The following is a 14,189-nucleotide window of genomic DNA, read 5'->3' on the forward strand; positions in this document are numbered from 1 at the left end:
GCTCACCTGGTAATCAAAAGGTCGCCGGTTCGATCCTGAGAATAGTAGTTTTTTGATTTTTCGAAACTGGACCCAGCTGTCCTTGATCATTGTGTTTTTAAATGGTCTTGGCTAATGAAACAGCTGATCTTAGTCAGTAATGAAGCTACACAAGGCATCTCACTCCATTCTACAATAATAGAGATCGATGTTCTACACTCATCCTTCAATCATATTTGGGTTAAAATACGCACCTAAGTGGCGCCCCCATCCCAACTAGTAATTGCAATACAGATCTTGCAGTTTTAGCATTTCATCGTCCGTCCAGGCGCTAAACGGGTTGAGTATGCACTGAAAGTCTGACAAAATTTGACTTTTGATTATTGTTGGGGACATCTAGTAGATGAACAAAATCGATGATGTCGCATTTCTAGGGTGGTCACAACTCGGGGGGAGGGGGGGAAGTTGCGCGGGTCATCGGTTTACGTTTCCGCGTCTAACTCACAAACGGTTAATGATAGAAAGGTGAATTAAGCGTCTATCTACGCCTAAATATATTTTCTTTTAAAAAGGATATTACAACCTTTCTTCTATCTCTTATACTTTAGGCGCTAATCAACATTTATTGCAAAAAATAAAATTTAAAAATACTTAAAAATGAAATATCGGAAATATTGCGCTTGTTTAGGGCATGTTAAAACTATTTATGGTTAGAAAAACTAACAAGTAGTACAACAACACCAAGTTTAAAGAAATCCGTGCAAAAACAACAGAGCTACGTTGATTTCAGTAAGAGTAAACGTGGAAAATTCGTAGTAGTACCGAGGCGCGCATGGACGGTACGTAGCCCACAGTCGATATAGGTTTGATGTTGTATGTAACTATGGGAAAGCTGAATTTTTCTATGCTGTTAGACCATGTTGAGATGAGCATTTTCCCAAAAGTCCCCACTCCTACCCCTTTGTGCTTTCCTCTACCCCCCCCCCCCTTTCAGATAAATTTACAGTCTCTTAGAAATTAAGCTATAACTTTAAAACGGGTAAGGATAATAACGCAATCTTTTATTAATCATTTTGCGTTACGATATTCTACAAAAGGTGTTTACCATGGTATCCTAAATATTCATAGTTAAAAAATATCATAAACATAAAAAAATATTGTTTACAGATTAATTTATGAAACTTTTCTTTGTAGATGTTTTATACGAGGTCGCACAACAAAATGTTTGATACAAAATTTGGGGTGCATAGTTTACATTTTAAAATGATACATAGTTATTAACAGTTTGTTTGCATATAGTAGTTATAGATAGTACAGTATATTGATTTTACAGGACTCAGGCTTTTTTGTGCACCGCAACAATGGAAAAAAAATACGTATATTATGGTTTTTGTATTTGAATTTGCCGCTTTATATAGATTATATTAACGTTATGTAGCTCATTCAGTACATATACAGACTGTAGTGGATACATATGAATGAATATCGTGCATTTGCTGCTGTACGCCAGAGCCTCATTTTATTATACAGGGTGTCTCACCTAAAGTGAACCAATAGATAACTTTTTTATTATGAGATATAGAGTTAACTTCTTATGGGACACTACCCTTTATTTTAAGATTTTTTTTAGTGGTTTCGAATTTTAAAAATATGTTCGCCATTTTCCAATATGGCTGACAACTTTATTAGTCCTATGGAATACCCTGTATTTCATGATTGTTTTAGAATGTAAACGCACAACTTTTAAACCTTTTTATTCTTGACATTTTTCTCTAAAGCTACTTGTTTAGGAGTTACATCGAAAAAGAAATGGTTTGTGAGTACATCCTGCATCCTCACAGCTCATAAACGTAAGTTTAAGAGCGGAAATACAAAGAATAAACAAGTTTTCAAATCACATCTACATTAAAAAAAAACCATAAAATAAATTGTTCCAATATCAAAGTAAGCTAGCATTTTTGAAAATGGTGGCCATTTTTAAAACAACAAAATCAGTATTTTTTAACGTATTTTATATATTTTTTTGAACGAGGACTTATATGTGACTTATTTATTCTTTGCACTTTCTCCCTCAACTTACTCGTTTATGAGCTACAGGATGCCGAATGTACACCACAAGCCTTTCTTTTAGATATAACACGCTGTAACTCCTAAATGGGGTAGGTTTAGAGAAAAAATGTCACGAATAAGAAAATAGCTTTTAAATTGTAAAAGAATACTAAAATACAGCGTATTCCATAAGAAATAACAAAGTTGTTGGCCATATTGGAAAATTGTGGATATATATTTTTTATTCGTAACCATCCCTAAAAAAATTTTTTACAATTATTAAAAGGGGTCGTCTAATAAAAAGTTAACACTATATGGAAAATAAATTTGTGTATGTTCACTATGTAATCTCAACCGGGATGAAACGTGTACCCTTTTATAGCAGAATCTCCAATTTAAAAAAAGATACGTCAATTTTGGTCTAACAAGTTATATTTAAATGAATATGAGTTTTTTTGAATTTTTAAATGGCAAAGATTGGCGGGCACTTGGAAATTATCTTAAAGAGGCGTGGAGTAAAGGGTGGGAATTGATAATGGAGTATAATTATTAAATTAAGGAATTGAGATATCGATACAAAAATTGGAAAAATCTATGTAATTAAAAAAAATTATAAAGTATTGTTTGTTAAGTATCTATCAACGTAAATTATAAAAGTAACAGGTTTGTTTTATGAATTATTAACTGTTTGTAGGAAAAATTCAGATTCTCAGTAGGCTACATTTAAATTTTATTATTCATTCAATTGTTATCTTATCTTTATTAGTATGTAGTGCTATTTGTGTATGTTCTGTAGTGGAAATCAGTTTATTTTATGAATAATTGTATGTGATTCATGGTATTTTTTAAACGGTTTTAAAATATTTTAAAATCAGTGTGTCTTACACAAAACAGACGGTCTTTGACCGTTGTTCTTTGCATTTAAATAAAAAACACTGTATTGATATTTTATTACAATGAACACATTTTCTTCTTCTTCATCATCTATCTTCTTCATCATTTATTCATCTAATAATTCTTTTTGTAGATTATCGTAACGCAAAATGATTAATAAAAGATTGCGTTATTATCCTTACCCGTTTTAAAGTTATAGCTTAATTTCTAAGAGACTGTAAATTTATCTGAAAGGGGGGGGGGTAGAGGAAAGCACAAAGGGGTAGGAGTGGGGACTTTTGGGAAAATGCTCATCTCAACATGGTCTAACAGCATAGAAAAATTCAGCTTTCCCATAGTTACATACAACATCAAACCTATATCGACTGTGGGCTACGTACCGTCCATGCGCGCCTCGGTACTACTACGAATTTTCCACGTTTACTCTTACTGAAATCAACGTAGCTCTGTTGTTTTTGCACGGATTTCTTTAAACTTGGTGTTGTTGTACTACTTGTTAGTTTTTCTAACCATAAATAGTTTTAACATGCCCTAAACAAGCGCAATATTTCTGATATTTCATTTTTAAGTATTTTTAAATTTTATTTTTTGCAATAAATGTTGATTAGCGCCTAAAGTATAAGAGATAGAAGAAAGGTTGTAATATCCTTTTTAAAAGACAATATATTTAGGCGTAGATAGACGCTTAATTCACCTTTCTATCATTAACCGTTTGTGAGTTAGACGCGGAAACGTAAACCGATGACCCGCGCAACTTCCCCCCCTCCCCCCCGAGTTGTGACCACCCTAGAAATGCGACATCATCGATTTTGTTCATCTACTAGATGTCCCCAACAATAATCAAAAGTCAAATTTTGTCAGACTTTCAGTGCATACTCAACCCGTTTAGCGCCTGGACTATATGGAATTGTGAAGCAATATAGGTTAAAGGTGTGCGTTTAATTTGTTTTTACGCCTTTACTCTCATAAAACAATATACATGCATCTGCTTGCGTCCTCATCTTAAAATGCAAATTTGAACTATTGATCGTTTGAATCAGTTAAGTTCAAGGTGCTTTTTTACTCAATCAAAAATCATAAATTTGTTTAATTCTCGGATATGATACTTATTTAAACGCTGCGGAGCAGCATGGTCCTCGAGTTTCAATTAAATGTACGGTATTTTGAGTAACTAGATTTGACTATAACAACTAGTCATATTTAAGCTCGTGCGGAATGTCTTGTCACCTCAATTGAAAGTTTTCAACACAAATTATCAGTTATTAGCAACGCAACTGCAATCGTAATCGCGTCACAAAAAAGTTGGTTCAACTTTAGTTGGGTTTCAGTCTTCCCGTGTGTCGACCGCCTTACAAACAAACGAACATGGAATTGAAGAAAACTAACATTCAACAGAAGTATCAAATGTGTAGCAAAGATACATATTTGATATGTAAGAAAATTAGATGATTAGAACATCACAGCGTTTATTAAAACATGCTTTAAAACATTTAACAAAATCTAGTTATCCATACAACAAACAATTCATTATTTCTAAATAAAAGCCAGGCTTATATTTTCAAAGGGTGACCCGAGTGTAGATTTCATATCCATTCTCTCTACAGTACTTCGACAGCTTGAATTTCACTGCGATTTCTCTAACAACAAAACAACGCTAGGCCTATCGTGTTTATATTATGTTAGACAGTTACCAATCTTAGTTAGCATGCACCAATGTTTTATAGCCTATTCTAAAGTATGCAATATATGTAATACAATGTAAGTAGACACTTGAGTTACATCGTTGTGCAACAATGAAAACAGCTGATTTAAATCATTAAAATAAACCTAACAAAACACTAGCGCACGTAGTGGGTAAATGGAGAACTAATTGAGAGCGAGGGAGAGTAAATTTAGTGCGAGGGAAAATCAGCTGATTGTTTTCCCTCACTCTAATCTAAAGTTTGGGAAACAACTACTTTCTTTGATATCGGTTGTTATCGAAAGTAGTTACTTTCGGTAAGGAGTGATAAAAAGAACATTTCCTCATTCCTCGTTATAAAACCCAACACTCCTTCCGCCATCATTGGAGTGATACATTATCAATGTCCATATTGTTCACACCTTCTTAGGTGCATAAGCATTTTTAAAAAGAGAGAATAACAATTGAATTTTATTTATAGTGTATTTTTCATTATAATCAATGTTTCTTTTTCCAATCAGTGATTGTTGTTTCTAGACACTACTAATTCCTTTAGAAAACGAAACTTACACTATTAGAAAAAAATATCTATTTTAAATAACATTAAATTGATGAGTTAATTTTATCATGGAGGAGAGGAAGTTGTAACTAGAAGAATAACGATGACAACAACTATTCAGTGGTGACGAAATCGCAGCCTTAAAGTATTAGAACAAGGTTCTTCAAAGCTCGTTATGAATAACAATTATTTGTGTGCCTTCAAAATGCACGAGGCAGCACGGAAAACATGACAGTGTAGGTAGTAGCGTTGCTTCAGTTGAAGGAGTAACAGATTTATAAAGACAGTTAGTCTGATTAAATTAGATGACACTGGACTGATTAGATTTTCTCTAAACTATTTCCTAAAATATTTCAAATGTGTTCTATATTTAAGTAACATTAGGTTTTACAAGTACTCGAGGTTTCTGCTGTAGAAACCTAAAAAGGTGTGTTATCAGTGAGGTGTTAATAGCTCCGTAATAAACAAATTGGCCGAATTTTATCAAAATATATCCAACTTACAACCTATTCTTTATTCTTTATAAGAATAACACGGGAAGTTTAAACGTACTGCTTTTCTTTACTTCCTTGTAACCATTAAGCGCACAGCAACACTTCAGTATTCTAAAATATTTGTTTTAAGCATTACAAAACTATTTGGAAAGAAATCGCAAAATGTTATGTGAAATGGGGAAAACTAATTTTACCAGATAAAGTCTTCCATTCAGCCGATGGTGTTGCATTCAACCCCTACGAAGAACGGGCACACAGCTAGTCTATACATAATTTCAATACATGAAATTGTACAATCGAAGTGTACAAAGTTTACAACAGCTGCCCTAGGGAGTAAAAGAGCGACTTTTGAGTTTAAAACCCACAACGCATGCATTTAAAAACGGTAGTTTTTACTGCAGTATGACGAAAAAAGAATTCCCCTAAAATACGTTGAATGATTACACACACACATTCCAACGCGTTCACGGATATCCTCGCATGTTAGAATTTCGTCGGTGAATCAAATGAAAATAACGTGAATAGTGTGGAGATAGATACGTCATCAATGCACATGACGTTGATATCATCAACTACAAACCATTCATGATTCTGCATGGTTGGTTGTCAATGTTATGCTTACTTTATCAATCACTCTAGGGTAACACACGTCAGAACATTAGCCCACTATCCAGTATAAAAACCTTGCCTTTTTAGAAGAATAATTATTTCCCTAAAGTTCCAGGAAGCGGTGCGCTACTTGAGGACTTGAGTCTAGTTATAAGGGCCTACCCCTGTGTCAGTTACGTCACACTTTTCGCTGCATTACTCCATAGCAATGACAATACATTTCACTGGTTACAAAAGGACGAAGGCATTTTTGTCAAAGATATTTTTCAGGTCCAGAAGAATATTTTGTCAGTAGTATAAAATTATTTGCACTGTATAAGATCCATCAATGGGAATTTAGATGATTTCAGTATTCCAAATATATTGTATTTGCATATAGTTATTTCTAATCTTTGTTACATGTCAGTCTTTATTAATACAGTCATGAGTGATGTATTTTTTTCACTTTACTTTAACCCGGGATTGTGTTTCAAATTACTTCAGGCTAAGTCTAGAAAGTTGCGGCATAATCATTTAGATAACATCCATTGGTGATTGGCGGGATTTGAACCCGGTACCTTGGGGACCGAAAGCTCGCGCTATACCAATCAGCACGTTCCACGGGCGTAATGAGATGCTTGTAAATGACTAACATTATTTCATTGAAACTATACGTACATTTCAAGAGTATCGATTACCGATTTCTGTAACCTAACGTAATGGACTCTTTCAAAAACTCTTCTCTTGAAAAATCATGTAAACCATCATCTATATACTCAAAACAATCCATCTTAACCGTCCATTTCGCCCGTCTTTTTTAACAATGTTTGCGATTTTAGGGTTATTTTTTAGCTTAAGATCTAGCGGAGGAAATTTAAAAGGGTATTACATTATTTGTGTCTCGGGGAAAGAAGTTTAACTCTATTAAAATGCGCTATTAGTCCTCTCGTTCAATTTTAACCAATTATACATGGGAGCCTACCAGTAGACCGACAAGATACTTGGTCGTCTGGCCACTAGACCGTCTTTTTTCATTAAATAGATAAATACTGAAAACCAGTACGTCGACAAGTTATTTCATCGTCATTCCAGTTGACCGGCCTGTAAAACTAAATTATTATATACGAGAAACCTACTTGTCGTCAATCGACCCGACCGACTTACCACTTGCTCGTCTTTTAGGTGGGGATAGGGGGCAGAGTGGGAGGAGCTAACCGGGGATTACCCAGGAGTTTGAGGCGCTTCTCGTGGTTGAACCACGTCGCTCGAGGCTAGAAGCCAGTCTTGCCAACTGAAAGTAGCCTAGCTCCGTCGAACACTACACACTCGGCGTGTTTATACAGTCTGGAGTTTAGTTGACGTTGGCGCGCAATTCTAATGGATAGTTTCGTCGTTTCTATAGCAACCGTGAAGTGACCTCGTTCTCGCGCATTCCTCTGCCTTTGTATTATTTAATCTGCTTTGAAAGATAAGACTCGCTTATGTGCATTGACTATTGAATCAAATAACAATATCATTAGGGGGTTTTGATCGTTTGTTTGGATAAAACTACGTACCGTATATTGTAGAATTACATTTGTAGTGTGGTAATATGGTGTATATATATATATATATAATTAATACGCTACATGAAACTTTGTCAGTTGAACTCCTCCGCCATTTCTTAACCGATTTTATCCATTGACATCTCATTGGAAAGAGCGTGTCGCGTAGATTTGCCAACTGGCCTTACATTTTTTACAAAGTACCTTGGGTTCTGCCCCAGTGGCTTTGAAAGTTCCCATGTTATCCTTATGAAGAACATAATTGTTTACATTTTGATCAGCTGTATAATTTAATTACTGTTATTTATTTTTCGATTCAATGAAACGCATTGAGTAAATTTATTTACTATTTGAGTTTGTGTAAACATAACCCCCAAAACGAAAACGGACCGTGTTAGTATGGTTGTATCTTGAATTTATATATTTATCGTTGCTTTGTGTCGCTATGACAGATCGTGTTAGCATGATTGTAACTTAAATTTGTGCATTTATCGTTGTTTTGTGTAGCTATAATTTGTTTATTTGTTGTTTTTTTTCTTTTAAATGCCTCCGACGCGACAACAACGAAACATAGAAAGGAGGCGTACACGTCAGCACCTGACCCTGGACAATCTCAACTATTAGGTTACGAATGCGAGCTAACACTACCCCTAAAAGACTTTTCGTTCTCAATTTGACCCTCTATCAATGACATGTGTTGCCTGTACAGCGAGGCATTTTGAGAAGGAGAAAACCAGCCGGAATGCTTAAGGTTTATCAATAACGAAGATCAGGGATTTAGGTAATCAGGGTCTGAGTTACACAATGGTAATATTTGAGTTGACTCTTTTTAAACTCTTTTTAAACTTTGAGTTAAACTTTTTAAAATATGACTGTTATTGGTTTTGAAATAACCCCTGTAATACTTTGCAATTGCTTGAATTTGAGCAACATGTACACTAGTATATATATAGGACCTGTGTATAATTTTGGGTAACATGGAGGTCAATTTACCTTGTGTAGGCCTATATCAAAAAAGTTTAATATCTTAAATTAATCCAAACGATTCATAGTAGCCAACAGGCACAAAGTATTGTAATTATGCAAGATGTTGTAAATTTCAAACATGTGTAACAGTTAAGTTTACTGCAACAGTAGTTCGTTAGGATTGCCTATTTAAGTAAGTTGTTATTAGGTGTATAAGTCGTTCATCAAGCGTCATGAGAAACGAAATCTATTATAGAAGTGAAAAAATACAGTTAATCAAATGGTGCTGTATATAAAATATCTGCAAATAAAATTAGAGTTTTGTCTGTACACTGTTCAGAATGACATATTTTCCTCCTCGATAAGGGTTTACCTCCTCGCAAGTTATGTCAAAAAAGGTGTAATTGTAATTTTACTAAGAAAATTAAATCCAAAAAAAGGACTGGTTAATAGAACCAGATTAATGGCGTAAGTTATGAATGATGAAGTCTTGAAATTATTACTTGAAGTTCAGCTGGAAAACGAGTGTTCCTCTAAAATTCGTCCTCGAAAAGTTGGTCTTTATCTGCTAGAGCTGCATCCCCTGCTTACAGCATGGGGAATTGTACGTAACAATTTCAAGATGCCGCGCTTTTGATGATCTAAAAATAATGGTTAAAGAACAACGAAACCAAGGTCATTTGGCTGAAGACGTTAGAGTGTTTACAAAAAGACATGGTATGTGAAGAGTTTCTTATTTAACATTTTAAAAGTAAGATAAACATTTTAACTGGTCTGTCAGTCAGTATTCTAAGCCTACTCTGTTAAAACCTTTATTAAAACAGTATTGAGCTTAAGATTTTTATTTACGGTTAGTTAAAAGTTAAGCGCTTAAAATTCTTCCTTTTTTTGTATTGAGAAGTTAAAAGGTACAGTAATTAAATTTTTTTAATGATTTTTAAATAGGTACTGTATAGTTAATATTAACTGGAAACAACTAGTCTATACTAGAGTAACAAATTACAAAATACAATACAAAGGAAAAGGGCATTCCTATGAATGCTATTGAGCATTGATTATTTAATGTATTTGGGTTTTATGATGTATTACTAACCAAAGGAATACTTACTAACCAACCGCGATACCAGTGACTTAATAACGGTCAACAGATGTTGGGTATCACGAGCTTAAAGGATCGCTAGACAAAGTTGCCCGAATCGCATGGATGGTAAAATAACTTCTGGCGATGTCTAGAGAGATTGTTATTTAGAACACATGAAATCCTTTCTATAACATAAATGTCGGCTAATCGTGTGATTCCAAGTACTTTCGCCTGATTTGAAACATATTTCCCAGCCCGTGCCAATATTACTTGTTTCTGTTCGAAAAGGCCATTGCTGTGAGAATATCAGGTAAAACTAACATAGAAACTTGAAAAATACAAATTAACAATAAATTGGCAACATAATAAATATGGAGCATTACTGATATCGCAAGTAAAACAAAAAAGACTTAACTATATAAGTAATCGCAATGGGAAGAGAACGCGGAAGAAAATAATGTCTGTATATGCTGTGTATGCTAAGATCTGTATAGTCCTTGCCTTATATAATTGACAAATGCTTATATTTGCTCCAAACAAAAAAAATACCAAACCCTTCAAATATTTAAGTTGACGGGAGCGGGACCTACCACTTCTAAAGAACGCCACCGTGTCTGTCATCCCTATTCTATTACTTAAGAACACCCCTAAAAACCTTCACCGAATAGGTAAGGTACTATCGTAAAAATCACGAGGAACTTATATAAATCAGTTTTAATTTACAATTCTCTGGACGTACATCACTGTGAGAACCGAAGCCTCGGGGAAAGTCCACTGGTGCGGGACTTGCCACTAGGGCGGTCAATATCTTCAAAAGAACGCCACCGCGTCTGCTTTCCCTAACTTAAGAACACCCTTATAAGCCCTAAATGAATAGAGACTATCATAAATATGACAAGCACCTTTTACAACTTCTTTCCATTTCCAATCAACCTGACCTGTCCTTCATCGGCGTGAGAACGAAAGTATTGGGGAAGTCCAGGGAAGCCTAGAACTGCGTAGATGAAAGAGAAGCCGCGTTGGATGACCTCGCCACCCCTTCGCATACCTTCATCAGCAATATCTCATAGTGACTTTTTACAACGCAATTTTTGTTGTCAATTTGTCTGATCTGAACAATTTAAATATTTCAAAATCAACTAAGCGAATAGCTGATTATAATTGATTATTTTTATTGGTATTTGTGTAGCCACAATATCCGGATTGAGCGTAGTAAACGAACATCAACCAGGACGTGTTTGATTGATGCAAACGAGCTCATCTTGAAAATGAAAGAGCATTTGACATTAAACCACAATAGGACCACATGGTATATTGGATTAAAATTTGCACTGGTTATCAGTGTTCGTTGACTTTGGAAATAAGTCAAACGTCACAGTGTCTAATGCTATTCAGCAAACATTCCACATAATTAGTTCCACTATTCGATCAACTTGAAATGCTTACATATCTTAATAACGCTGCCATCGATTTTTATCGTATTAGCTTATCTAGCCAAAAATGACAAAAGTAAGATATTATCATCATTGTGTCACGCACAGTTTAAATAGACACAGTTTAAATTTCGATCATAGTTAGTTGTAATAAACATTATGAATCGGCATATTTTGGGGTAGGAGTTAAGAATTTTATATTTGAATTTCAACGCAAAAAATCTTTTAAAATCAATATTTGATTTTCTCCGTAATTTTCTCTCTACAGCTTAAACCATACATTTTCGAAACTTTGAAAATACCAAAATCGTATTCCTCACCTACTAAAACATACATTTCGACATACGGATCAATATATTTGTACAATCCGTTCCTTAATAAAAACCTATATATTTTCATAATCGTCGCGCGAAATATAAGAATTTGTATTGACCTTATGGCTACATTTTCGATCATAGTTGTAATAAACATTATGAATCGGCATACTTTGGGGTAGGAGTTAAGAATTTTATATTTGAATTTCAACACAAAAAAATTTTTTAAAATCAATATTTGATTTTCTCCGTAATTTTCTCTCTACAGCTTAAACCATACATTTTCGAAACTTTGAAAATACCAAAATCGTATTCCTCACCTACTAAAACATACATTTCGACATACGGATCAATATATTTGTACAATCCGTTCCTTAATAAAAATCTATATATTTTCATATTCGTCGCGCGAAATATAAGAATTTGTATCGACCTTATGGCTACATCATCGATCATAGTTGTAATAAACATTATGAATCGGTATATTTTGGGGTAGGAGTTAAGAATTTTATTTTAGAATTTCAACACAAAAAATCGTTTAAATTATATATTTGATTTTCACCGTAATTTTATCTCTACAGCCTAAACCATACATTTTCGAAAGTTTAAAAATACCATAATCGGATTCCTCACCTATTAAAACATACATTTTGACATACGGATCATGGTATGTCCGATTCGTGGTTTAATTCGATTCGTTACAAATTATTCAATTAAAATGCAATCAAAAACTACTTTCGGCCAGATATTTGGTTGGAATGTGGAATATCTTAGCTATTGTATAAAATTATAGCTTAACTAGTGTACATGTTGCTCGAAATCGAGCAATTGCAAAGAAGTACAGGAGTTACATATAAACAAATGACTTGTTAAAAAACTAATAACAGTCATAATTTCCGATGATTTTAAAAGAGTCAACTAAAAGATTATTAACTAATGGAAATACTCACAATTTACATAACAGTCCTATTCCAGTTTAAAGGGTTATTTTTTAACTATCAAACTGCCCATGGACGGGAAATGGTAAGCTTACAATTTAAGTCAAAATAAAAAGTTTGTCAGCTTTTATAATGTACTGTACCTAAGTTATTTAGCAAATTTGTAGACAATAAGGTGTAGGCTACAAACTCTACAGAACTCTCATGCTTCCATGGGGAGCAACTAATTATTAATATTTAATTCCTGACAACAGCTGGAGTTTCAAAACAATGTTTGTTTCCCGTGTTAATCTTATGGAGAAATACGAAACTTTAAAGGGTCCCAGGGCCTCACTCTCTAATTATTTACCTAAAAAGAAAGTTTCCTGCACAACTTCACGTTACGCTCTTTCCAATGACACCAAAAACATGTCAATCGGTTCAGTAGTTTCGGAGGAATAATTGTCACAAAAATCCTGCTTGCGTATTAAATAAGTACTATTAATAAATATAGACTTGCGTATTAAATAAGTATAGATGTGACTGTGGACCCAATTTTGTACTAAACACACGCTGTTGTTTGATCTCGAGTAGCCGACCCAGTGTTAGCATCAAGAGGCCAAAAACTAGGAACGTTTAGCGCCAGCCACGTCCCTTTCACTTTCAGCAATTTTACAACCCTCGCCAACCCTACACATCCAAAGACAGAGAGAGAGAGGGAGAGAGACAGTAAAACAGCTGTCGAAGTCGATCGGGTCGACCTAGCCTCGGTCGTCAACTCGCTTTCTTTTTCTTCGCCTACAAGCGTTTGAATAGGGGCGCGGGAAAACTACTTGTGTGATGCGGCACGCGTAATACCGGAAAAGGCCTTCGGGTAGTTCTAGAGCGCCGCCAGAATTGGGTCGCTGGAGTCGCGTTTTAGTTGCCACTTTACTATTGAAGATTCTTAAGTGGCAAAAGAGTTTATGACGAAATATACCCCCACCGCAACAAACCTGCAGACTAAGCAAATTTCTATTTGCCTGATTGGATTTACACTAAAATGACTTTTTGAAAATATCACAGTTATTCCATATTTAAATAGAATAAGTTTAACAAGTACTTAGGTTTGCTGCAACAGGGAGGGTAAAAGTGTGTTTTTTTTTGTAAAATAATAACATTTTATAAATAAATAAATGATTTTTTTCTAATTTAATGCAAATATTTTCATAAACAAGAAAACTACTACAGTTTACTTATTCCCTGGTGTGAGTGAGGGTATACATTCAACTCTAGAAAATACGCTGGTCAACGAACGACAAAGAGCCGCCGATGTCTAGAGTTTCCTTGGATGGGTGGCCGACCGACCGGTGGTCATAGGGTGACGACACATAGGGGGTGGTAGGCGGGTATCCGTGTCGGCCAGTGAGTCAGTGTTACCGGTGTTACTTCAAAGATGAATTATTGCCCTCGGGGAATCCCGAGGTAGGCGCGGCGCCGCCAGCTCGACACTTGTTTCGGTCACTGGTCTTGGTTGATTGTTTCGTTTTCGTTTTACTATCTTTTGATACTTTTACATAAACGATATAGCCATGATATATTACTAATGAAAATTCAATAAGTACATTGCACACTATAAAAAAAACTTACATATAGGATAGTTCATGTAAACAGTTGTTGCTTAAATCGTTTGGAACTCTGGCCACGTCTA

Source organism: Macrosteles quadrilineatus, unplaced genomic scaffold (genome assembly GCF_028750875.1).
Source record: "Macrosteles quadrilineatus isolate MER2022 unplaced genomic scaffold, UCM_ALF_1.0 Scaffold_3__2_contigs__length_128488019, whole genome shotgun sequence".
Lineage (NCBI taxonomy): Eukaryota > Metazoa > Arthropoda > Insecta > Hemiptera > Cicadellidae > Macrosteles > Macrosteles quadrilineatus.